Here is a 14,479-nt window from a genome sequence, read left to right as displayed (position 1 = left end):
TGCCGATGCAGGGGACGTGGGTTCGTGCCCCGGTCCGGGAAGGTCCCACATGCCGTGGAGCGGCTGGGCCCGTGAGCCATGGCCGCTGAGCCTGCACGTCTGGAGCCCGAGCTCCGCAGCGGGAGAGGCCACAACAGTGAGAGGCCTGCGTACCGCAAAAAAAAAAAAAAAAAAAAAAGCATTATCATTTGGTATACAGATACTGCAAAAAATCGTGTAGGTAATATATTAATGAGAGATTTGGGTTATACTGCACTATATGCTAATACAAATCCTTCATAAGACAAACGGCTACCTGTCTTTCCTCGGGCTGCTTTATTCTCTCATTTTGCTTCATAAGACCTATTTTTCCAATCCATTAAAAGTCTGAAACCATTCAAAGCAGGCCTGAGCAGTGCCATAAACAACAACATCCAGTCCTACCCCATAGAAATGACAGCCTCTCTCAAGGTTTCTGCTACTACTACATGAGAGCTCCCACAGCTTCCCCAATCCTGACTGCTATTACTGGCACACGAGCAGAATAGCAGATCTCCTCTGGACTGTCAATGAAGCACCTCCAACTCTACATATTCCAAACAGAAGCCATCACTGGCCTCCCTTCCCTTCCCCCACCAAATCTTCTTTCTTAATATTCCATTGGGAATCTTGGTCAGCCTAGGTCTTCAAGACTGGAAACCATCTGACACTCTTTCCAATAACAAAATCTGACACCATCTCCCACTGCTTTCTTTGAAATGCTCAATTTCCATCTTTCCATTCCATGCCACCAGGGCCACCACCACTGGTCTAGCAAACCGGTTCTCAAACATTTGCTGAATTAAATTTATTTAGACCTTATTACCTATGAAACAAAATAACCAGTTACAACTGAACTTAGAACTGATTCTGGTCAATTCCTCTTTAAACATCACCTGGCATATCGATCCTATCAACAGACATTTCCATAAAACGTCCCTGCTCAAAAAAGATATGCCCTATGGCATACATGTCCAGAATGAACGACTTGAGGCTTCTTTAAAATTTTTCATGCATGAGCTTTTGTCACTGCTACTACCTCTGCCTGATTTACTCATACCACCTAATCCATTTGGATAAATCCAACATATCCTTCAATACTTGGCTTGAAAACATTAATTTCACCATGAAAACTTTCCCTTCAGAGTTCACTGTGCAGTTTCAATACAGCTCTGTTTTATAACTTACTACATGTCATTATAATTATTTACATTTCTAACTGTCTAGACCGTGATTATCTATATAGGTCATTTTCCCACTCAACATCTGAACCCAAGAGCCTTACCACTACCGCTTAACAAGAGGCATTACGATATAGCTTACTAGGTAAGAGCACAGGTTCTGCAATCAGACTGTTTTGGATGTGAATTTTGGCTCCAAACTGAGTGAACTTCCCAAAGTGATATGGTCTTCTCATCTGTAAAATGGAGATAACATTAATAGTTTTCTAATCAATGTTCAATGAATACTAATTCTGATGAGGACAAGAAACATGCTCAATAACTGTTTTCTAGATTTAAAAAACAAGCATAATTTAGGTCAATACAAGAAATTAACCAGAGCCTCCTATTACCTACCCACTGAATAAATGTTTCAAGCACACCCATTCCCATTTAAAACCTCTATATTCTAGTTCTTACCATAAATCCAACATTTCTACCTGCCTTTCTTCATACAGAATAAACCCTTGGGATTGAAAGATGTATAAGTTTCCATTATTCATTAAAAACTTTCAAAGTCCAAAATAAAAAAAGTAATGTGATTTTGCTGAAGCAAAAATTTTAGTCGTAGGCATTTGAGGCTAACCAAGAAGAAATCACTTAACTGACTGAGCCAAGCAATGTTAACCATTATTCTCTACACATTCTCAATTCTCAGGATACTATCGTAGTAGTTGTCAAGATCTAAACATACCTCTCAACAAGACCTCCCCAAAATGAGGACCTTCCTTCTTAATGACAAGATCTCCCCCACATGAAAATCTTATTCTTCCCTCTAGGACATTCTGTGTCCATTCCAAGTTCCTTGCCATTGCTTATGTTATTTCCTATGCCCAGACTGGCCCTTTCTCCACCAACCAGATCCCTAGAGCTCCTCTAGTATTCCAAAGCACTAAACTTTCACTGCATTTTTGCAAGTACACATGATTTAACATTTATTCTCTTTTACCTAGGTCTACTTCTCTCCCTCCCCCAACTCTCTCACCCTCCTCCTTCCTTCTCCTTTTTCCTCTCTCTCTCTCTCTCAAACACACAGAGGCAAGTTCCCTCAAGAGGTACTCAAAATGTTTTGATCAATGAAATTTCTCTCCTTAAGCGGTTTTCTGAGGTATAATTTATAATATTATATAAGTTTCAGATGTACAACACAGTGATTCACAATTTTTAAAGGTTATACTCCATTTATAATTATAAAATATTGGCTATATTCCCTGTCTTGCACAATATATCCTTGTATCTTATTTTATGCTTAGTAGTTTCTCCCTCTTTGTCCCCTACCCCTAACTTGCCCCTCTCCCCACTAGTAACCACTAGTTTGTTCTCTGTATCTGTGAGTCTGTTTCTTTTTTGTTATATTCACTAGTATGTTTAATTTTTTAGATTCCACATATAAATGACATCATACAGTATTTGACTGACATTTCACTAAGCACAATACCCTCCAAGTCTATCCATGCTGCTGCAAATGGCAAGATTTCATTCTTTTACATGGCTATGTAATATTCCATTGTGTATATACACATCATCTTTATCCATTCATCTGTTGATGGGTGCTTAGGTTGCTTCCGTATCTTGGCTATGGTAAATAATGCTGTTATGAACACTAGGGTGCATATATCTTTTCAAATTAATGTTTTCATTTTCTTCAGATATGTACCCAAGCTTAAGAGTTTTGAGATACCATAGAAGTTTTTCTCATAAGCAATTAAAGATAACTATAGGTGATAATTCTCATCATAATCATGGGAAAACTGGAGTGCTTTCTACTTTCACGTTTCAGTATTACACTAAAAATAGATAATATGTGACCAGAAAATTGTAACTATAGTTTCACTAACATGTAAAAACTTCTTGAAGCAAACAGGAACTTGATAACAACTGTAATATCAGTCCTGAATTGCTATTAACAGAATGCTGCTTTTGTGTAAAATGAGGGTCATTTCTGTCAAGCTAGAAATACTGCTTCAAAACAAAGATATGGAATACAAAAGTGACAGCAAGAAAGAGGTGGTCTTAATCCTCTTTGATCTCTGAGGCCATCATATAAAAGTAGGAATCCTTGATCAAGCCACTTCTAAAGCATCCTTTTTATGTCCCATTCTTTGTGTAATAATTTTGCTTCTACCCCCAAAACTGGACTCCTCCTCTTTCCTTTTCTCAACCTTTCTTGAAATGACAAAGGTGAAATAAAGCAGTTTCTTCCAATTTGAAGCCAAGATAATTTTTCAGTCATATACATTTAATGCTTTTTGATAATTGGCAAAGAACCTGAATAGTACTGCATCCACATGAATAGCTGACTCTATAGCATCAAAAAATATGGAAATACTATTTGGCATGCTGTGCAGGAAGAACAAGTCCAAATTATTTTAAATAATTTTTTAAGTAACAGCAAGAACAGGGAGAGAAAACAGTCAAACGAAACAAGTATAATCTCCTATTAATGAGTCAACTGTGGCCAGCTGTCAAGCTTGTTTTATTAACAGTTAACTTTTATTGAGCATTTCCCTCTGTCAGGCACTGTTTTAAAAGTATTATGTATACTAACTCAATTAACCCCACATATAAAGTAGTAACCATTATTGTTACCATTTACAGTTGAAAAAAGATACACAAACAAGTAACTTTCCTAAACTTATACCAGCTAAGTGGAGAAGCCAGAACTCAAACCTAGGCATTCTGGCTCCACAGTTTACATTTTAAGTATCTATACCACACTGCCTCTCCATTAAATAAGTTCGCTAATACAGTAAAACTTGATGCTAACTTTACTGCTCATAAAGAGTATCCAAGTAAGGAACCCCTGTAATATTGAGCATGTTTATTTCTTATACACTTACTACGTGTTCAACTATATTTTTCAAAGAACAGTATAGGTTTTATTCAGTTTCATTCTCCCACAAAACTACAGATTTTCATCAGTGTTTTATTATCCACTGTCTAAAGTACACTATTTGACACATGTTCCTTAAAATCTTTATTCTTTACAACATCTCACTTGTCAAGATAATTCTGAACTCTAATTCTATCCTCCAAGGAGCTTACAAGTCATCTGTGAACTTAATAAGCATACTCCCCATTTGATCTCTATCACTAGTAAGAACCCTATATGGTAAGTAGAGAGCCTAATCCTAACCCCGTTATGTAAAAAAAAAAAATTTGTTCTCTCTCTCTTCTGACAGCAGACCACCAGTAACAATAAATATGGCCCTCTAAAATATGACCCTCCAAATCTGTTCTGCACCATTTAGCAATAAGACATATTCTCATCCCATATGGATGAAGGTACCACCAGGGATAATTAAAAGTTTTCCTAAAGTTAAAATATATCGGCACTTCCCTGGTGGTGCAGTGGTTAATAATCCGCCTGCCAATGCAGGGGACATGGGTTTGAGCCCTGGTCCGGGAAGATCCCACGTGCCACGGAGCAACTAAGCCTGTGCACCACAACTACTGAGCCTGTGCTCTAGAGCCTGCAAGCCACAACTACTGAGCCCGTGAGCCACAGCTACTGAAGCCCGCATGCCTAGAGCCCGTGCTCCACAACAAAGAAAAGCCACCACAATGAGAAGCCCGTGCACCTCAACAAAGAGTAGCCTCTGATCTCTGCAACTAGAGAAAGCCCGCGCGCGGAGCAACGAAGACCCAACGCAGCCAAAAATAAATTAATAAATTTTTTTAAAGTTAAAATATATCAGTTTCTTGCCTCTGTTAAACAGATCTGCCTCCATAAGAATATTACTTTGTAGAACAAATTGTCTTTCAAAACTATGCAGTTTATTGTTTCATCATCTTTAAAGTCTTCACAAATTTTTTAGATTATTCCAAGATTTTGTTTAGCTTTATTAAGGTATAGTTGAAATATAACAAAGTACAAATTTAAGGTAGTTTTTTCAGGGTTATTTTTACTGTGGTACAAAATATATAATATTTACAATTTTAACCATTTTAAGTGTACAATCCAATGGCCTTAAGTATATCACACTGTTGTGCAATCACCACCACTATCCATTTCCAGAACTTTATCATCCCAAACTTCCTTTTTAAGGCCAAATATACTTCATTGTATGTACAGTAGATCCTACATATCCTCAAGTTCCCCATCAGCATATTCAACAAACTGCAGATCAAAAATATTCAGGTGGAAAAAAATCCAGGAAGTTCCAAAAAGCAAAAAAATTTGCACCTGCCAGAAACTATACAGCATTTACATTGTATTTACATAGCATTTACATTATATATATTAGGTGTTACAAGTAATCGAGAAGCAATTTAAACCATACCAGAGGATGTGTGTATGTTATACGCAAATACTATGCCAAATACTATGCCATTTTATACAAGGGATTTCAGCATCCTTGGATTTTTCTATTCACCACAGGGTCCTGGAACCAATCCCCCATGGATACCGAGGGATGACTATATGTACCACATTTTGTTTATACATTCATCTACTGATGGACATTTAGGTTGTTGCTACCTTTTGGCTACTGTGAATAGTGCTGCTATGAACACTGATGTACAAATCTGTTAAGAGTCCCTTATTTCACTTCTTTTGGCTAGATACCCAAGGAATGGAATTGTTGGATCACATGGTAATTCTATGTTTAATTTTTTAAGGAACCACCACATTGTTTCCCACAGCAGCTGTACCATTTTACATTCCTATCAGCAATACACCAGGATTCTCATTTCTCCATATCCTCATCAACACCGTTCCACTTTTTGACAATAGCCATCCTAATGGGTGTGAAGTGGTATCCCGTGGTTTTGATTTGCAGTTCCCTAATGATCAGTGATACCGATCCTCTTTTCACATGCTTACTGGCCATCTGTATAATTTGTTTGAAGAAATGTCTATTCAAGTCCTTTGCCCATTTTTAGTTGGGTTGTTTTTTGGTGTTGCATTGTGGTTCTTTATATATCTAGATATTAATCCTTTATCAGACATGACTTGCAAATATTTTCTGTCATTCTTTGGGTTGCCTTTCACTCTCTTGATGGTGTATTCTATTTCTTTCTTCTATTGCCTGTGTTTTTGATGTCATATCCAAGAAATCAGTGCCAGATGCAACGTCATGAGATTTTTCCCCTACATTTTCTTCTAAGAGTGTTATAGTTTTAGCTCTTAGGTTTAGGTCTCTGATCCTCAATTACCCAGATAATTTTAAAGCACAAATAATCATGTTTTCAAATCCATAAAACTTTTTTCAAGTTTAAGTGTTAGGTGAGATTTAATAGAATCTATATGCTATAGAAATAGTCACAGATATACAAGATGTTAATTTACACCCTGTTTACAATTTTTAAACAACTGGAAATAGGTAAACTGATATACCCATACAATGGAATATTATGCCCTTCTAAGCATAGGAGTTGGGTGAGTAACCCAGGTTAACCAAGTCATAGCCTATTTCCTCAACCACATGAACCAAGGGGGAACCAATGAGAATCCTTCTCTTCTACTAGACTCAGTCCCCTCACTGTACACCGAGTCACCCTGGGCCTACCACAGTAAGTTCACAGGGTCCCTACAGGACTATTTCTAGTTTTTAAGGGAAATGGCAATAACTGACATCTAGTGGACCACACAAACGACTATCTGAGATCATTCATAATTTCAACATTAACTCACAGAACATTCCTTTCAGTGACATTTCTTTAAGAAGCAGGAGTTTTAGCAGTTGCTATAATAAAAAACAAGCACCATGTAACAATCAGTGTGGAACAGGAAACAGAGGTGTAATGTCTCATCTGATTCTAAGGCTTGAGAATCTGTGCAGTATCCAACATGCATATATATGGAAATTAAAACGTTCTCTTTCAAATTGCATGTATCAACTTTTCAAATAATTAAATTGTTAGGAAATAAATACTTAGGATGTTTGGCCCTAACCACTTTATAAATGGAACTGTTAGTTATTTTTTTGGCCTATGGGCACCATGAAAAATATTACTGAGACACTAAGAAGAGACTTTGGACTGTGCAGCTATGAACCAGGAGAAACCTGAAAGAATCCCACACCAATGCCCAGAGAGATGCAAAGCTAGAATACTTGAGACACTCTACCTCCACTTCCAGTCCTCAAAGTCCCCAAGCTGCCCGCCACAGTTCTTCAATTATATGAGCCGCTCCAGTGTTCTGCCAATAAAGCCACCCCTTCTCGTCGTTCATTTAAGCTCTAATTCAGTTTCTATCACCAGCAACCCAGAGTCCTGATAACAAAATCACGTGATTCAAACATTCAGCCTTATTTCCTTAGTAAAATCATAATTGAATAATGTATATCAGAGTTGTTTTTGTTTTTTTTACATAGTTAGGGCATTACTTTAACTCAAATATAAATCATTCTGTTTACTGTTTCTTTTATCAGCTGAACAAAGGATACTATTAGACACTGCATACTAAAATTTAGTTTTAAAGTTTTATAGATTTCTTGACAAAAATACTCATTTGAATTAATTTTTCACATAATATAAACCATACCATGTTTTTTCTTTCACACTAACATTAGAAATTAAAAAATCTCTAAGTAATCAAACTATTATACTCAAATTACAGCTTTAAAGAATAAGTAAAACATTCAATTTATGAATATTAAAAGTCAAATATTTTCTTAAATAATAATTAATTCATTTCCAGAAATAAATTAATGTAGAGCTTATATTTACTTTATGGTGAGATCTGCTTTTAATATAAATCAAAGACAGCAGTGATTTCAGCAATGAGGACAATTTATACTTCATTCACTGTAACTGAGATAAAAGTAAACATTTCAAAAGTGAGAAAAGCTTAAATCAGAACTATACCAATTAAAAATGGCAATTAAAAAAATGCAGTTACAGCTAATTTTTATGTTCTGTGATAAAGCATTTATATAGACCTACTGCAAATAAAGTTTTATCAGAAAGAAAAATAACTAATCAGCTGACTAACATTCAACAGTTCTACTACTAATGGAGTATTCTGCCTTTGTCACACTAGCTAAAAATCCTAACAATGAACTTGCTCCTCAATGAACGTCACTTTACTACCACCACCTAAAGAAAACAATCTACCATCTTGTTTCCCCAGAATAACTTGCTAAAACTGAAGACAGACTGAGCTGTACTGTCCCAGCAGCCCCCAAATTTAAAAATCCAACTACAAGGGAATTCCCTGGTGGTCCAGTGGTTAGGACTCAGCACTTTCGCTGTGGTGGCCTGGGTTCAATCCCTGGTTGGGGAACTAAGATCCCTCAAGCCACTCGGCTCGGCCGGAAAAAAAAAAAAAAATCCAACTACACACTGTTAGAAACACACAACTGAAAATTTAAGGAAACAAAAAAATTGGAAAACAGATTATGAAGAAACATGTCAAGCAAGTATTAACAAAGGAAAAACTGGTTTGGCTATACTTATACAAAAAAAAAAGGACTTTAAGGCAAGAAGCATTACTAGAAATAAAACCTTTCATAATGATAAAATGTTCAAATTAGGAAAACAATGATTCTATATTATATAAACCTAATAACATGATGTAGAAATATATAAAAGCAAAGGATTACAAAGATTTAGCAAGACTGTAGGTTAGAAAAAAATTTAGAGAAAAGAGACAATGTATGTATAACATCATCAAAAACTATCAAGCACCCAGGACTAAATTCAATGAAGATAGATTATGAGGAGGTACTGAAAGACAGTAAAGACCACCACAATAAATTACAAAGTCTGTAAATTATCAGTTCTCTCAATTTGAACTGATAATACAATACAATCCCAATCAAAATATTAGCAGGTGTTTTTCTTTTCTTTTCTTTTCTTATGAAGGAGATGATAAAATGATTCTGAAATCATGAAAGTTCAAGAATAGCTAAAATGCCCTTCAAAGGGGGAGAGGAATCAAGATGTGAAGATTCAGTAAGACAGATATGAAGATTAGACCATACTAGCTAAAGATGGTGTGGCACTGTCACAGGGAGAGACCAATGGAACAGAATAGGGAGCCAAGAAACATATCTACATATAATGGACACCTGATTTATGAAAAGAGATAATATAAAACAGTAGGGGAAGGACTGGCCTTTCAATAAAGTATGCTGGGACAATTGATATCCACATGGAAAAAAAATGAAATTGGCCCCTATTTCATACACTATAAGCAACATCAAGTGAGTTATAGACAAAACTGTGAAAGGCAAAAGTATAAAGCTTTCAAAAAATGCTTAAGAAAATATTTTCATGATCTCTAGGCATGGAAAGACTTTTAAAATAAGACATAAAAAGTAACCATAAAGCAAAAAAACTAAATTTGACTACATTAAAGTTAAGAATTTCTATTAGTCAGATCATAAAGACAGTGAAAACAAAGGCAAATAAATGGACAAAAGTATTTGCCCAAACTTAACCAACAAGGTATCCAGAATATACAAAGAACTACAAATTAGTATTTTTTTAAATAAGACAAATAATCCACTAGAAAAATGGATGAAAGACTTGAATAAGCAATTGCAGAGGAAATCCAAATTGCCAATAAACATAGGCAAAGATGCTCAAAAACAATCATCAGGGAAATTCAAATTAGAACCACAAGATACTACTAAACACCTCCCAGGTTTTGAAAACTGAAAACACTGATAATATCAAGTGTTGATGAGGATATGGAACAAGAACTCTTATTCATTACTAATGGAAATATGAATTGATAAACCACTTAGAAAACAACATGGCATTCAAGTCGAAGATATGCATACCCTGTGGCCTGGAAATTGTGCTCCTAGGAATAAACCCTAGAATGCAGATACTGCACCAAAAGAAATGTTTAAGAATATTCACAGCAGCATTGTTCATAGTAGTCCAAACCTAGAAACAACCCACTTGTCCAGCAACAATAAAATGGATAGTTTGTAGCATATCTGTACAATATACCAGCAATAAAAACGAACTAGATCAACACACAACACATAGGAATGTGCAAGAGAAGCAAGACAGAAAATGTGTACAGTACGATTCCATTCAAAGACAGGCAAAACTATTGTTTATGAATGTATATGTGGGTAACAATACAAATAAAAGCCATACAGTGATTACCATAAAGGCCAGGAGAGTGATTAGTTATTTCTAAGAAGGAAGGAAAGGGATAAGCATTAGAAGAAACAGAGACCTGGACAGCCTTTTGGGGGCTGGTATTCTAGTTCTTAACCTGGATAGTAGTGAAATGAATGTTCACTTTATAATCACTCATTACACTGTACAATTACATCTCATGCACTCTGTCATATTTCAATACAAGAAGTGTTCCCAAAAAATCAATAACAAAAAAATTTCAATGGGCTAAAGATTTTAATAGAAATCCCACAAAAGATATACAAATGGCCAATAAACACATTAAAAAATGTGCATTGTCAGTCATCAGCAAAAAGCATGTGAAGACACCACAATAAGGGCTTCCCTCGTGGTGCAGTGGTTGAGAGTCCGCCTGCTGATGCAGGGGACACGGGTTTGTGCCCTGGTCCAGGAAGATCCCACATGCCGCGGAGCGGCTGGGCCTGTGAGCCACAGCCGCTGGGCCTGCGCGTCCGGAACCTGTGCTCCGCAACGGGAGAGGCCACAACAGTGAGAGGCCCGCGTACCGAAAAAAAAAAAAAAAAAAAACCCACCACAGTAAGATAACCTTTCACACCCAGTAAGTAACTAAAAAGACTGACAAGAACAAATGCTGGCTAAGATGTTGAGTATCTGGAACTCATACATGGCTCATGGAAATGTAAACTGACATTACCACTTTGGAGGACAGTTTGGCAATTGCTTATTAAGTTAAAAGTACATCTGTCCTATGGCCCAACAATTTCACTCCTTGGTATTAACCCAAGAGAAGGGAAAACACATGATCACAAAAAGACTTGGACACCGATATTCACAGCAACTGTACTCATAATAGCCCCAAACTAGAAAGAACTCATAATGTTCAGTAACAGGTCATCAGATAAACTGTAGTGTATTTCTACAATGGAATACTACTCAGCAATAAATGAACTACTGATACTCGCAGCAACAGGGATGAATCTCAGAAGTATTTATGTTGACTCAAAACAGCAAGTTACAGAAGAATACTACACGATTCCATTTAAATGAACTTCAAATACAGATAAAACTAATCTGTAGTGACAGAAACAAGAACAGTAGTTTGGGCAGGAGACAGGGAAATAACCAGAAAGGGGCAAGAGAAAACTTTCTAATGCAATGTATAAGTTCTATATCAGGATTGAGGCAGTGGCTTCACAGCTATAAATACTTACTGAAACAAACCGCACATTTCCATCTGTGTATTTCACTAAGTAAATTCTATTTTAACTTAAAAGAAATCCTAAAATAGTATCCTAAAGCAGAGTCTCTAACCCCCATCCAAAAGTAGTATACTGTCTTTAGAAAAGGTTGTACAATGAGATCATATGCATCACCCTCCCAATGTCACCAGACTCTCTCTTTCTGAGGGTATGCATATGAACTCCTGATCCCCCCTATAACCAAAAAGCATACATTTACAGGTGACTAGTGTTTTGGGTAAAGTCCAAGGTTCTTCTAAGGTACTAAAATTTCCATGAAGTAAACTCGTCTCCAAGGAGATCAAGTTCTTGACATGATCGAAGAGCTACAACCCTGCAGCCTGTGGGAAAAAAACCACATTCACAGAAAGATAGACAAGATGAAATGGCAGAGGGCTATGTACCAGACGAAGGAACAAGATAAAACCCCAGAAAAACAACTAAATGAAGTGGAGATAGGCAACCTTCCAGAAAAAGAATTCAGAATAATGATAGTGAAGATGATCCAGGACCCTGGAAAAAGAATGGAGGCAAAGATTGAGAAGATGCAAGAAATATTTAACAAAGACCTAGAAGAACTGAAGAACACCTAGAAAAATTAAAGAACAAATAGAGATGAACAATACAGCAACGGAAATGAAAAATACATGAGAAGGAATCAATAGCAGATAACTGAGGCAGAAGAACAGATAAGTGACCTGGAAGACAGAATGGTGGAAGTCACTGCTGTGGAACAGAATAAAGAAAAAAGAATGAAAAGAAATGAAGACATCCTAAGAGACCTCTGGGACAATAAATGCAACAACATTCACATTATAGGGGTCCCAGAAAGAGAAAAGAGAGAAAGGACACAGGAAAACACTTGAAGAGATTATAGTCGAAAACTTCCCTAACACGGGAAAGGAAATAGCCACCCAAGTCCAGGAAGCACAGAGAGTCCCAGGCAGGATAAACCCAAGGAGAAACACGCCGAGACACATAGTAATCAAATTGACAAAAATTAAAGACAAAAAAAGTACTGAAAGCAACAAGGGAAAAACAACAAATAACATACAAGGGAACTCCCATAAGGTTAACATCAGATTTCTCAGCAGAAACTCTACAAGCCAGAAGGGAGTGGCATGATATATTTAAAGTGATGAAAGGGAAGAACCTACAACCAAGATTACTCTACCTGGCAAGGATCTCATTCAGATTCAATGGAGAAATCAAAAGCTTTACAGACAAGCAAAAGCTAAGAGAATTCAGCACCACCAAACCAGCTCTACAACAAATGCTAAAGGAACTTCTCTAAGTGGGAAACACAAGAGAAGAAAAGGACTTACAAAAACAAACCCATAACAATTAAGAAAACGGTAATAGGAACATACATATCGATAATTACCTTAAACGTGACTGGATTAAATGCTCCAACCAAAAGACACAGGCTCACTGAATGGATACAAAAAGAAGACTCATATATTTGCTGTCTACAAGAGACCTATTTCAGACCTAGGGACACATAAAGACTGTAAGTGAGGGGATGGAAAAAGATATTCCATGCAAAAGGAAATGAAGAGAAAGCTGGAGTAACAATACTCATATCAGATAAAATAGACTTTAAAATAAAGAATGTTACAAGAGACAAGGAAGGACACTACATAATGATCAAGGGATCAATCCAAGAAGAAGATATCACAATTACAAATATATATGCACCCAACATAGGAGCACCTCAATACATAAGGCAACTACTAACAGCTATAAAAGAGGAAATCAACAGTAACACAATAATAGTAGGGGACTTTAACACCTCACTTACACCAATGGACAGATCATCCAGACACAAAAGAAATAAGGAAATACAAGCTTTAAATGTAACAACAGACCAGATAGATTTAACTGATATTTATAGGACATTCCATCCAAAAACAGCAGATTACACTTTTTTCTCAAGTGCGCACAGAACATTCTCCAGGATGCATCACATCTCTTAGGGCACAAACCAAGCCTTGGTAAATTTAAGAAAACTGAAATCATATCAAGCATCTTTTCTGACCACAACGCTATAAGATTAGAAACCAGTTACAGGGAAAAAAACATAAAAAACACAAACACATGGAAGATAAACAATACGTTTCTAAATAACCAAGAGATCACTAAAGAAATCAAAGAGGAAATAAAAAAATACCTAGAGACAAATTACAATGAAAACACAATTATCAAAACCTATGGGATGGGGCTTCCCTGGTGGTGGAGTGGTTAAGAATCTGCCTGCCAATGGAGGGGACATGGGTTTCAGCCATTGTCTGGGAAGATCCCACATACCGCAGAGCAACTAAGCCCGTGAGCCACAACTACTGAGCCTGTGCATCTGGAGCCTGTGCTACGCGACGGAAGAGGCCGCGACAGCGAGAGGCCCACACACCGTGATGAAGAGTGGCCCCCACTCACTGCAACTGGAGAAAGCCCTCGCACAGAAATGAAGACCCAACACAGCCAAAAACAAATTAATTAAGCAATTAATTTAAAAAAAACAGGGCTTCCCTGGTGGCGCAGTGGTTGAGAGTCCACCTGCCGATGCAGGGGACACAGGTTCGTGCCCCAGTCCAGGAAGATCCCACATGCCGCGGAGCGTCTGGGCCCGTGAGCCATGGCCGCTAAGCCTGCGTGTCCGGAGCCTGTGCTCCGCAACGGGAGAGGCCACAACAGTGAGAGGCCCGTGTATGGCAAAAAAACAAACAAGCAAACAAACAAAAAAAACCTATGGGATGCAGCAAAAGCAGTTTTAAGAGGGAAGCTTATAGCAATACAAGCCTACCTCAAGAAACAAGAAAAATATCAAATAATCTAATCTTACACCTACAGGAACTAGAGAAAGAAAAACAAACAAAACCCAAAGTTAGTAGATGGAAAGAAATCATAAAGATCAGAGCAGAAATAAATAAAACAGAAACA

At 37.0% G+C, this 14,479-nt stretch overlaps 1 protein-coding gene across 10 annotated transcripts in view; it reads right to left on the bottom strand.

Annotated features, from left to right (window-relative positions):
- Positions 1-14,479, bottom strand: part of MTMR3 (myotubularin related protein 3) — a 144,443-nt gene that overhangs the window by 70,287 nt on the left and 59,677 nt on the right. For 2 of the 10 annotated variants that reach the window (XM_081251635.1, XM_081251633.1), the window contains exon 2: positions 1,342-1,435. The exons of the other annotated variants lie outside the window; for them this stretch is intronic. The gene's annotated coding sequence lies outside the window, so the exon portion shown is untranslated. The remainder of the gene's footprint in view (positions 1-1,341; positions 1,436-14,479) is intronic. 10 annotated transcript variants of the gene reach the window in all.

This window comes from Mesoplodon bidens, assembly GCF_964165515.1.
Source record: "Mesoplodon bidens genome assembly, chromosome: 13".
Classification (NCBI taxonomy): Eukaryota; Metazoa; Chordata; class Mammalia; order Artiodactyla; family Ziphiidae; genus Mesoplodon; species Mesoplodon bidens.
This window is presented reverse-complemented; position numbering and strand designations above follow the sequence as displayed.